At 33.0% G+C, this 13291-nt stretch overlaps 1 protein-coding gene across 1 annotated transcript in view; it reads left to right on the top strand.

Moving 5' to 3' along the window:
* LOC127739141 (uncharacterized) overlaps positions 1–11225 on the top strand; it is a 151089-nt gene extending 139864 nt beyond the window's left edge. The window contains exons 12-14 of the mRNA XM_052250734.1: positions 324–816; positions 1851–3575; positions 4074–11225. The gene's annotated coding sequence lies outside the window, so the exon portion shown is untranslated. The remainder of the gene's footprint in view (positions 1–323; positions 817–1850; positions 3576–4073) is intronic.
* The last annotated feature ends 2066 nt before the right edge of the window (positions 11226–13291 follow it).

The following is a 13291-nucleotide window of genomic DNA, read 5'->3' as shown; positions in this document are numbered from 1 at the left end:
TTCCATAATTTTAATTAGTTACAGAATATGTTTGATTGAAGGTTGCGGCCAAGGATTTTTTAAAGCTTTTAGGTCTGAAAAATGCACAAAATCATTGTATTTTGACAAGATCTTTAAAGTGTGCTGACTTGAGAGCCTAAAATACAATATCATGTAGAGATATGTTTAACTTAGGAATAAGGCTTTTTGAAATAGATTCGTTCTAGAATTATGGTCTTTTTAAAAGTTTATGCTTAAGTTCAAATTCAAGGCCATATAAATGCCAAAAGTGAATCTTGTCCTTTGGAAATGAGACTAATGTTATGTTGTTGTTTTCTTTTTAGTTCTCCAAGGAAGAGATTAATTTTGCAAAGATGGGGATGATTGTACTGAATGTTCTTGTAAGCGTTTTATATGATTTGCTGAAAAAAGACACAACAAATATGCGTCCTAGGAGTGAAAGTGACATAACATACCTGTATGATTTGCTCAGGAAGTTGAATAAAAATGTTCCTAGTAATTCTAGCAACCGCCGATGGGGACCATGGGGAGGTAAATGGCAAGATATTCAGAAAACAGACTTGGCTATTGGCGATGATATTGAGCGCATACGACTTACAAGGAATGAAATACTGCACTCCAGTGAATTTATCCTTGAAGATAAACGCTACAATGAGTTGTGTGGTATTATAGTTGATATATTGAAACGATTTGATCAACATAATCAGCCATCTCCAGAATTGTATACGGACCAAATGAATAAAATTTTGGCCAAAACGATTTCTGAAGAGGAAGTAAAAGATGTGAAGCATCAAATACAAAATAAGTATCGTGCAGGTAAAGTTCATATGCAAGTTATAGAAAATACAATTAAATTGAAAAGGCATTAAATATATGAAACCTTGAGAGTACTCGCAGTTGCTGAAAGCTTAGTTAGTTCAAAGTCAATAATTACTCATAAAAAATCATGTATCTAAGACTAAATAAAGGCAACAGTAGTATATCGTTGTTCAAAAGTCATAAATCGATTGAGCGAAAACAAATCCGAGGGAAACACATCAACTATAAGAGGAAAACAAAGGAACAACAGGAACACTGAAGTGCAACAATAATAAACGCCATCATACATAGAAACGAACTATTTGATAACAACTGCCATATTCCGTCTGTTATATGTCTATTGTCCATGTCCTCATTTCTATTGTTCAGCAAGTGCTAAAAAAAACTGTTAAGATTTTTTATCCGTGAGTTTCTCAATAATAATGAGTCATAGGATAAATATGTTTGGTTTATTGGATCTTTCAATGTCTAGATGTCTGTCAGACGGGAATCACTTCACCCTGACCAAATTTAAAGGATCTGTGAACAATGTAAGGGTCTCTTGGTCAAGTCCGTATCTCAGATACTTTAAGTAATAGGTCATCCATATTTGGTGTATGGAATGATTAAAAGGTGTAAATTTTCGTCTGGTAAGTTTCCTCTGACCTTGACCTTTTTCATGGTTCATTGCAATTGTTCAATGTTAAGTTATGGTTTGGTCTTTTTCTCAGATACTGTAAGCGTTCTGTCAACTATATTTTTGTGTACGCAATATTTGTAAAGTGTACATGTACATCTGGAAAGGTTCCTCTGACCTTGACCTCATTTACATGGAGCTCCGATAATGTTAAGTTTAGGTTTTACTTGCAGTGAAACCTTTATCTTTAAGACTGTCAACATAAATTCAAACATAAACTAATCACTCTTGACCAGATGCATTAAATACAACATATAACCTTTCCAAGGACAACCCCTAGTCAATATTTACCATAAATTCTAGGCATTGGAGTAGTATCATGTTACAGTGTGGTGATGATTAATTATAATTTCAGAAATGGGAATTGAAATCGAACTTGAACATCAAATGAATGTTCAACCACATTAAAGAGAAGATCATCATATTCCTTTGATTGTATTTATAGAAGAAGATTATGTATCATATTCATATAAGAAAAAGATTACCATTGACTTGATACAGACAATATCCAATATGAATGCTGCTGAAAAAAGAAATTGTAAATAACTATATTGGGACAGAATTACAGTAAGAAATTATAGTCATGCAAATAATGGATTTCCTGTTTTTATTAATTTGTTAGTTAAAAAAAATGATAATAATAATGTTATGTTAGAATTGTGTCCTTTGTAATTAATACTTTTACTATAACAACTGAAATATACAGTACACCCATTTCCACATACATATATTTTGATAGTATCTCCTTGAATATCTGCAATTATGATTAAATAGTCTTTATTGCATATTATATGGGCATAAGATCACAACATAACACTCGTCTGAAAGTGATTCATGGAAAGTGACTCTCTAATAAACATTTATTTGTACATTCATCATAGCATATCAATATTTTATGTTTGCAATATACATTTACCAGAATATATTTAATTTGATTTACTTTATTTAGTTTATTTATACAGAGGATGTTTCAAATTAAAGCTTTAAGACAAAGCTAAAAAGTAAAATCACAAAACTACTGAACTCCGAGGAAAATTCAAAACGGAAAGTCCCTAATCAAATGGCAAAATCAAAAGCTCAAACACATGAACAACTCTCATATTCCTGACTTGGTACAGGCATTTTCTCAAGTAGAAAATGGTGGATTGAACCTGGTTTTATAGCTAGCTAAACCTCTCACTTGTATGACAGTCGGATAAAATTCCATTATATTGACAACGATGTGTGAACAAAACAAACAGACTAATAGGTAGAAATGTAAAAAATAGGGGTACAGCAGTCAACATCGTGTTATTATCTTAATCACTAAGTGAGGTTGAGGAATTTTGTACAATTTTGGTAATATGATTTTGAAGTTTAAATATTTTTTTTTTCCTTTTGATTGTTAGCTCACCTGGCCCGAAGGGCCAAGTGAGCTTTTCTCATCACTTGGCGTCCGTCGTCCGTCGTCCGTCGTCGTCCGGCGTCGTCCGGCGTCGTCCGGCGTCGTCCGTCGTCGGCGTTAACTTTTTACATTTTGAACTTCTTCTAGAGAACCACTGAATGGAATGAAACCAAACATGGCATTAATGTTCCTTATGAGGTGCTGACCAAGTGTTGTTACTTTGTAGCCGATCCATCATCCAAGATGGCCGCCAGCGGGGGACTTAGTTTAACATAGGACCCTATGGGAAATGCATACAAATGACTTCTTTTAGAGAACCACTGAATGGAATAAAACCAAACATGGCATGAATGTTCCTTATGAGGTGCTGACCAAGTGTTGTTACTTTGTAGCCGATCCATCATCCAAGATGGCCGCCAGCGGGGGACTTAGTTTAACATAGGACCCTATGGGAAATGCATACAAATGACTTCTTTTAGAGAACCACTGAATGGAATAAAACCAAACATGGCATGAATGTTCCTTATGAGGTGCTGACCATGTGTTGTTACTTTGTAGCCGATCCATCATCCAAGATGGCCGCCATCAGGGAACTTAGTTTAACATAGGACCCTATGGGAAATACATACAAATGTCTTCTTTTAGAGAACCACTGAATGGAATGAAACCAAACATGGCATGAATGTTCCTTATGAGGTGCTGACCAAGTGTTGTTACTTTGTAGCCGATCCATCATCCAAGATGGCCTCCAGCGGGGGACTTAGTTTAACATAGGACCCTATGGGAAATACATAAAAATGTCTTCTTTTAGAGAACCACTGAATGGAATGGAACCAAACATGGCATGAATGTTCCTTATGAGATGCTGACCAAGTGTTGCTACTTTGCAGTCGGTCCATCATCCAAGATGGCCGCCAGCGGGGGACTTAGTTTAACATAGGACCCTATGGGAAATACATACAAATGTCTTCTTTTAAAGAACCACTGAATGGAATGAAACCAAACATGGCATGAATGTTCCTCATGAGGTGCTGACCAAGTGTTGTTACTTTGTAGCCGATCCATCATCCAAGATGGCAGACAGCGGGGGACTTAGTTTAACATAGGACCCTATGGGAAATACAAACAAATGTCTTCTTTTAGAGAACCACTGAATGGAATGAAACCAAACATGGCATGAATGTTCCTTATGAGGTGCTGACCAAGTGTTGTTACTTTGCAGTCTGTCCATCATCCAAGATGGCCTACAGCAGGGGACTTAGTTTAACAAAGGACCTATGGGAAATACATACAAATGTCTTCTTTTAGAGAACCACTGAATGGAATGAAACCAAACATGGCATGAATCTTCCTTATGAAATGCTGACCAAGTGTTGTTACTTTGTAGCCGATCCATCATACAAGATGGCCGCCAGCCGGGGACTTAGTTTAACATAGGACCCTTTGGAAAATACATAAAAATGTCTTCTTTTAGAGAACCAAAAAATGGAACGGAACCAAACATGGCATGAATGTTCCTTATGAGATGTTGACCAAGTGTTGTTACTTTGCAGCCGATCCATCATCCAAGATGGCCGACAGCGGGGGACTTAGTTTAACATAGGACCCTATGGGAAATACATTCAATTGTCTTCTTTTAGAGAACCACTGAATGGATTTGAACCAAACATGACATGAATGTTCCTTATGAGTTGCTGACCAAGTGTTGTTACTTTGCAGTCGATCCATCATCCAAGATGGCCGCTAGGGGGGGGGGGGGGCTTAGTTTAACATAGGACCCTATGGGAAATACATACAAATGTCTTCTTTTAGAGTACCACTGAATGGAATGAAACCAAACATGGCATGAATGTTCCTTATGAAGTGCTGACCAAGTGTTGCTACTTTGTTGCCGATTTACTGTTCAAGATGGCCACCAGGATATTTTATTAAATAATGGGACCAATATTAATCAAAATTTGGCCTCAATCATTATTTGGGTATCTGTTATGATTTTTATCTATCTTTACATGATTTCTAAAACCAAAGTAGAGTCAGGTGAGCGACACAGGCTCTTGAGAGCCTCTAGTTAAATTATGTTTGAATATCTATTTTTTTTTTAAAGATTAAGAAAATGAAAAAAGCTTGTAACTTTTTTAACCTTAAATATTTTTTATTTAAGCCCATACTCTATATTGCTGTTTTATTTTTAAGTCCTTACATTTTCATTATTATACCCCACGCAACGAGTTGCGGAGGGTATAATGTTTTTGACCCGTCCGTCTGTCCGTCCGTCCGTCTGTCCGTCCGTCAGTCCGTCAGTCCTGTTTCTTTTCATCGCAACTCCTCTCAAACCTCTTGAACTTCTTTACTTTAATGTACTACTGCAACAGTTTGTCATCGCAACTCCTCTCAAACCACACAACAGAATTTCATGAAACCTTTTCAGATAATAAGGACATACTACGTAGATGTGCATATTGACAGGAAATTACGATTCAATTTTCTTTCCAGGAGTTACGCCCCTTTGAACTTATTTGCCCAATATACTACTGCAACCTTTTGTCATCGCAACTCCTCTCAAACCACACAACAGAATTTCATAAAACCTTTTCAAATAATAAGGACATACTGTGTAGATGTGCATATTGACAGGAAATTATGATTCAATTTTTTTTTCTGATACAATTTTTTTTCCTTACACTTATTTTATTTCTCCAATAACAATTGCGGGGACGTGGGGTATGTGAGCGCGCTCACTAAGGTTCTTCAATTTTTAATGTGACATAATTCTCATGTTTAACATTATTGATATTTATATTTAGTTTCTTATTGACAACATATTTGTTGAATTTGGTGGTATACTTTTTAAAAAATTGTTGGCTTCCTATGCGAACAAACTGTGCGCCTCTCCTTGCCGACCTCTTTTTTTCATATGAGTCGGAGTTCCGTCAGACACTTTTAAAAAACAAGATCAAAGAAGCCAGATCATTTAATTTTACATTAAGATATATTGATGATGTTCTTTCCATTAACAATCCAAACTTTTTCTGATTGGGTTCCATTAATATATCTTCCAGAACTAGAAACTAAGGAAACAACAGACACGGCTTCCTCCGTCTCATGTTTAGACTTATATCCCGAATTTGACACAAGCCTTCATCTCAGTACCAGAATCTATGACAAACGAGACGATTTTAATTTTGAAATTATCAATTTCCTCCACCTTAGTAGCAATATACCAATTTCACCTGCATATTGGATAAACATTTCCCAACTCATTCGGTATTCAAGAGCTTGCAGCTGCTACTCAGACTTTATAAAACATCACCAGTGTCTAAACAGAAGGTTGATGAACCAGGGTTATGTCAAAGAACGTCTCAACCTTTTTCTAAAAAAAAGTTCATCGAAAGATACCAAGACCTTGTTGATAAATATACTGTATCAACTTCAAAAATAATACATGATGGTCTTGAAGTATAGATTCTAAGTCCTGACGTTGTTTATCATCTTTTAATTACGTCTTATATTGTTCTTTTATTTGTCTTTATAAATTATTAACCTTTACTGTTTAGTCCATTTTTGGTTATATCCTTTTGGCGTGGCACGGTACTTATGCATCCTGCCATTGTGTTGTTGTGCTGCGGTCATTTTTTGTATTCTTTTCTTTCATTTTTGCTTATGTGCTTTGTCTATATGCCATTTTGTTTTTCTTTGTAGACATATTTCTTTGTTTTTTGTGATTAAGATTATAACACAATGTTGTCAATATAATGGAATTTTATGCAACTGTCATACAACTGAGAGGTTTAACTAGCTTTAAAACCAGGTTTAATCCACTATTTTCTACATAAGAAAATGCCTGTACCAAGTCAGGAATATGACAGTTGTTTTCCATTCGTTTGATGTGTTTGAGATTTTGAATTCTCCATTTGATAAGTGACTTTTTGATTTGAAATTTCCTTGGAGTTCGGTATTTTTGTTATTTTACTTTTTGTATTTAAGTTATTTAAAAGGGTTTTTTAAGAAGTTGTATATTCAGTGTCTTGTGAGTCAATGTTGGCTTGGTATTTGTCTTATTGTGTGACTGTATTTTTGCATATATTTTACATGTTAAAGTATTGCTATTTTAATTTCAGCGTTTGCATTTTACTATCAACAAAGAGACAAGGTATACCTCAGTGTCAACAGTTTTACATTTATTGATTAAAAATTTAATAATGATTGTATTTTAAAAAGTGAATTGATATTTCATAATGATAAAATGATTTATTGAGTTTGGCATATTACAAATTGTTGCAAAGTACAAACAGTTGAACAATTATTTTATGTAAGTTACCTTGAATGAATTCATGAATTGTAATTTGTTTAATTCTTATTTCACATTGGATACCAAGGACGCTATACTTTATATTGATGTAATTACCCAATCAATGCACCTGGTCTTGCTATTTGTGGAGTTCATTAGATTCCCTCATTTTCTATTTGTTACCTTGATTTTTCTCTTCCTTCTCGATTTAAGAGATTTGAATATCTGTAAACTACTTCACATGTCGCCTTAATCTAACTATTTGGTAGTTGTAAATGCCGAGTGGAGATAAATCATTATTTCTGTTTTTACCAGGAAATCTGGGTCCATATGCATAAAATATCTTAACTTGAGTGTTTCTTAAACTTGGATTTTACTTAATTCCTAAGTCGTATGCATACAATTACTTAATAAAACTGAGAATGGGAATGGGAATGTGTCAAAGAGACAACAACCCGACCAAAGAGCAGAAAACAACCCAAGGCCACCAATGGGTCTTCAACACAGCGAGAAAATCCAGCACCCAGACTTCACTTAACTAAGGAGAACTTGAATCAGCTCCTTTTTTTCTAATTACCATTTGATATGTGTTAGCACATCGCATTTATTCAAACATGCAAAACTTTGTTTTGATTATTTACTGTGATTGAACAATGCATACTTTTGTAACAAATAAATAATTTAAATAGTTTAATCCACCATTTTCTACATGAGAAAATGCCTGTACCAAGTCAGGAATATGACAGTTGTTATCCATTCGTTTTGATTTTACAATTTGATTAGGGACTTTCCTTTTTGAATTTTCCTCGGAGTTCGGTATTTTTGTGATTTTACTTTTTAATGGTGGTGTGTAATTGAATTAGAAATATATAACAAACTAAAATGTCTAAATGAATGTCAAACTGGGGGGTAAGAGAAAAGATTGTTTTAATGTAGAGGTCTGGTTTTAATGGAAGAGAGTGGGAAAAGGGCTTTGTAGTAAATAACAACCATATTGGAACTTAATAAGTACAGAAAGTGCCATGTTAAGATAGATAACAACACACAAGGAAGCAGGACAACGGATGTTTGGGGTGGTGAATGTAAAGTATCATATTATTTCGAAAATATCCACTAGCAATTTTTTAAACAAATATTGAATAACAAAATGGCGAAGTGATTAGTACTCTATAAAATCAACTTGTAGCAAATCGTTCAGCTTAAGAATGCTATATGTAAGTAATATATTAACTTCCATAAACAGGAATTCCAACTTATCCTGTTTAACAATCACATTTGTCCCATCTCTACGGAACTGATCATTCACCTTCTTGGGTGTTGCTTGTTGGAGGGGGATGTTTTTTTTCTTTCAATACAACTCTAACAAAACAGGATCTAGATTTGTTTAGATCATTTTTACTCTTCTCTAATAATTACCATTAGAATGTGCATATGTATGTGTATATAACAATAATATGTTTGCCTTTAATCTTCTGACAACAAAATCAATATTCATACCAATAAAAACAATATTTAACAATCTAAGTACAGTGTTAAATTTGTCACCTTTTAGAATAAGTTTATTTAAAGGATCGATTAGTTTACCCGGATCGTATCTAAATTTCCGGGTTCGGTAAATAACATGTCCGTAAAAATTAGGATGTGCTATCCCTTTTGAAATAATTTTTCTACAAGTACAACCAAATTTATAAACTAAATTATATGTAAAGAACACATGCTCTGTAATTTTATTTAGATAGACCTGTAATCTATATATACAAACCACCATACATTTGTAAATATCGTATATCAACCCATCATTTAAGGATAGAAACAGGCAGATATTATAATGTTGATAAAATAATTGATTATGTTCAAATTCTAACACTAGCTCTATTAAAGATGCATACCGGTATTTTATACTTGAATGTCATAAATATAGTCAAATTCGTGAAAAGTATATTAAAAATTATTATTGGAGAAATTCATCTGCACACAAACGTATCCAGTTTGTTATCTGTCAGAAATATTAAAGAATTGAATAATTTAGGTATATTTTTAAAAACAGTAATTAAAAAACACTTAGAATTTAATTTCATGTATATAGTATATTTGTTCTCAAATATTGTGTTTATGAAAGTACACAATGTATGTCATTCTCCCCTCGTATTACGTATTTTTTATTATGTATTATATTGTTTTTCATGTACACTTTTATATTTATATATTGTGTAACTCGAGAATATTTTGTAAATTTAAAATTCATCGGCCTATTATTGGTGCATATGAAATTATTATCATTATGTGTATGTATCTTAAAAGCTGTATTTGCTTATGGAACAAAGTATTGTCATTATTATTAAATGAAACAAAGTCTTGTGTAATAAATGCTGCATTTTAAAAAAAAACATGTTTACAAAAAACATTTAGAAAAATCATATTAGTAGATCAATTACAATATAAAATTTGCAGATCCGCTACTTACACAATTACTACATAAGGAAATGCCTGTAACAAGTCAGGATAATGAGAGTTGTTTTCCATTTGTTTGATGTGTTTGAGCTTTTGATTTTGCCATTTGATAAAGGACTTTCAGTTTTGAATTTTCCTTGCAGTTCGGTGTTTTTGTTATTTTACTTTTTTTAAAGAAATGCTCCCCTTGGAAATATTAATAATATGAAAAAATTGCATTGTAACTGCTCTCAAGCATATATTGCATGAAGGATTGTTAGGAAATTTATATCGAAGGTTTATATCGGTAATGTCTGGGACAATTTGAAAGGTCAGCACTTATCTTTTTTTTTTTTAGGAGTCATGTTCCTTAGAAAAGTAAATTCTATAGAAAATTGCATTGAAAGTGCTGTCAAGTGTAAAATTCTTGGTAAATATTAATGAAATTTATATCAAAGGTTTATATAAACAATATCTGGAACAAGTTTAAAAATCAGCACTGATCAATTATTCTTTCAGGAGTGATATCCCTTAGAAAATTGAATTGTAAGCACTCTCACTCCAACATTTCTTGTAGGATTGTTTTGAAATGTATATCAAAGGTGTTTATCAACAATTTCTCGGGTGAGTTTCATAATCAGCGCTGATCTATTATCTTTACAGGAGATGTGTCACTATGAAATGTACTGTATATAAACTCATCGTAGATAATGTACCAGGATTACAATTTTGTACGCCAGACGCGCATTTCGTCCTTAAAAGACTCATCAGTAACGCTCGAATAAAAAAAGTCTAAAAGGCCAAATAAAATACAAAGTTAAAGAGCATTGAGGACCCAAAATTCCCAAAGGTATTTGCCACAGCTAAGATAATATACATGTATTCCTAGAGTAGAAAATCCTTAGTATTTCGAAAAATTGAAAGTTTATAAACAGTATATTGAACATTGCATTGTAAGCACTCCCACACATACATTTTATATGTTTAATTTTTAAGTTTATACCAAAGACTTATAACAGCAAGGTTTTGGAAGAGTGCTGACCAACTATTTTTACAGAAGTTTTGCCCCTTGGAAATAGAAATATTGCAATCGATCTCATGCCTACATTTCTCTAAGATATTTATAAAAAGTTTAAAAGAACCACAAAAAAATGTTAAGTTATTGCCCCTGGACAGATAAAGTATGTGCAACGCAAGGGACATTGGAACTCTGTTCTTTTATTTTATTTGGAAAGTATATAAAAATTAGGTGTCACATTTCATGCGATTTGGTTTAAGGAAATAATAAAGCATATATCTATTTGTTTTAATGCTTTATTTATCATTTCCGTAGCAACCAGTTATATGTTTAAACAATTGAAATTGATTAGATAAGATTTGGTTTGTTTCAAATACTGCTCTTGATGTATTAAATAATTCCTAAAATCATGTAAAGCTGTTTCACTTTATAAGATAGAATTTTGGGCAAGTATTCATTAAATGGTTAAATTGGGCATAGAGAGTTACGACCCTTGGTTGTTCTTATTTTGAAATTGTTAATTAAGAATCAAGTGAAACTGCTAATATATTGTGGAACAATTGATTTATTACTTTATATTGTTGATTTCAAGAATAAACATCTATATTTACTAGAGCTTTATCTGAGTTTTACACCAGGAACTGAAAGTCACAAGACAGAGCGAAAATCCAGTAGGACAATTAAATACACATATATGAATTTTTACCTGTAACCTAGTGTGATAAAGAAATCAAAAGCTTATACTTGTTAGAAAAGTAAAAAAAATGACATAACAAAAGAGCATTACGGTGATTTCATGGTGGGATTAATACATGTATCGTATTAAGTTTAAAGTGAAAAACAACAAATACAATCTGATGAAAAATTTCTAAGAAACTAAGGTTTCAACTATCTTAGGCAAAATTGACCTTAATTTATTTGTCACTTTAAGGTCATTTTGGTCATCAAGCCCTTAATATTTCTACATTTTTTTACATACTTAGCTTGCCATCACGAATTGGTTGACCTGTCGGTGTCTCAACTCACTATCGACATGTTTTCGCGGTCTTAGATCTTTAGATACCAGAATAGTCGTCTGATCTGTAATTTTATCGATTATGTCCTATTCCCGATTATTACATTTTGACTGAGTGTGGATTGTCATGACGGGTGATGCATGCATATATTTGATTAAATTTCTAGTTATTTAACGAAAAAATATCAAGATAACGGTAAGTGGAATTTATCAATTAAATAGAATTTAGGTGAGTCTGTTCTAAGTTAGGCCATACACTGTGATTCACAACAATACGGGAACAAGTATATTATTAAGGGGCGCAATTGGCGCTCATCGGAATCCCCAGATCACTTGATAAACATAATTGCCAAAACGTTCATAGATGTTGTAAAGGAGAACAGTTACAGCTTTATATTTAATCATCTCATCACAATTCCAGTAAGTATATCTAACATATTAACTTTTTCATTGCACAACAAGAACGTTAAATATGAGTTGCAGCAAATAAGGTTTTTCAAACAACAAAATAGTTTTCCATTATTTTCATATGCTTTATGACAAAAATTAATTATAAGGTCTTTGAAAGTAGTTAAGGAACTAGTTAACAGTACTGAGAGATTATTTGTAGAACAAAAGAGGCTGAGATGAGATATTTATCGGTTTTTTTGTGTAGTTCGTGTTGTTCAGTCTTTAGTTTTCCAAGTTGTTTTTTTGTACTGTTTTTTGCGTCTTTTGGTATTTTTTTGCCATGACGTTGTCAGTTTATTTTCGACTTATGAGTTTGAATGTCCCTTTGGTATCTTTAGTAGGGCCCTTCAAATTTGTTAGAGGAGGCATTAAGCTGAGATGTGGCAATGGTATGATTGTTTACTGTTTGACTCTATGTAGAGCACACAGACCTGGATGTAAAAGAATTGATAATTTTATTCTTTAGAACTTCCATGTAGTATTTACGTCTTACCACCACCACAATGTTGGCTGCTTTGTGGGTCGGTACGCACATTCTACAAAAGAAGATAAAAAAGTAAGAAGATATCAAATCAAATATCAAAATCAAAATTTGAAAGGACAGTCAGCTGCATGCCCCCCAAAAGAGACAAAAATTTTGGAAGAACTCAGGATAATCCATAAGGGTTCCTGCTCTATTTTTGGAATCTCGTGTTGTTCATGACAAGTAAAATGACTAGTGCTAATTCGCATTTAAATATGGCCATCAATAGGATTTTAGAAATATAAAGAAATAAACTATCTGTTGTCCTATATGACACAGATTTTCTGTAACCGTAAACACATTCATTTTAGTGTCTGCAATATTTCTAAAGAATTTCAGAAAAAAATTACAAGCTTCATAATGTTGTGCCTTATTTGCTTAAACTATAGGCAGTAGCTATTTTGCCGGAGCCTGCAAAATAGCTTCTTAGATTCTATTTTACCGGTTAAATAGAGTTTTGCTGTTTTGCCGGTTTTATTGCAGAAATAAACTTTTTATTGAAGTTATCTATGCACAAATGATACGTATGGCTAGATGTCCGTACTCTTTTAGTCCTGGTTTTGTCTTCATTGTGTGGTTTATTGACAATTGGCCAATTCACTCATGAAATTACGTGTACATGTAGCAGTAACTAGTGAATATTATAAAGCTATTATTGTACTGACGATGCATGGCTATGTATTGACAG

This window comes from Mytilus californianus, unplaced genomic scaffold (assembly GCF_021869535.1).
Source record: "Mytilus californianus isolate M0D057914Y unplaced genomic scaffold, xbMytCali1.0.p SCAF_4, whole genome shotgun sequence".
NCBI classification, from domain to species: Eukaryota; Metazoa; Mollusca; class Bivalvia; order Mytilida; family Mytilidae; genus Mytilus; species Mytilus californianus.
The sequence above is the reverse complement of the archived record's forward strand: the minus strand, read 5'-3'. Positions and strand labels throughout refer to the sequence as shown.